Source organism: Galeopterus variegatus, unplaced genomic scaffold, assembly GCF_000696425.1.
Source record: "Galeopterus variegatus unplaced genomic scaffold, G_variegatus-3.0.2 Scaffold19010, whole genome shotgun sequence".
In the NCBI taxonomy this organism is placed as follows: Eukaryota; Metazoa; Chordata; class Mammalia; order Dermoptera; family Cynocephalidae; genus Galeopterus; species Galeopterus variegatus.
Window position 1 is genome coordinate 12,649 of NW_007745121.1, and position 216 is coordinate 12,864.

General features: G+C 42.6%; 1 non-coding gene across 1 annotated transcript; it reads left to right on the plus strand.

The window, feature by feature from the left end:
• The first annotated feature begins 18 nt into the window (after positions 1–18).
• TRNAI-GAU lies at positions 19–92 on the plus strand. The gene has a single exon. It is a non-coding gene; the product is annotated as a tRNA-Ile (tRNA).
• Positions 93–216: the final 124 nt, after the last annotated feature.

Genomic DNA, 216 nt, shown 5'->3' on the forward strand with positions numbered 1-216 from the left:
AATAGAAGTATAGGGGCTGGCTGGTTAGCTCAATTGGTTAGAGCATGATGCTGATAACATCAAGGTTCAAGGTTCAATCCCTGTACTGGCCAGCTGCCAACAAATAAGTAAATAAAACTAGAAGTACCTGAGTCCATATTGGACTTGGATGGTTAAACACAAGTAAGATCTGACATGATTCTGTGAGGCAGAGGAACAGCTTGGAGCAGAGTCAAC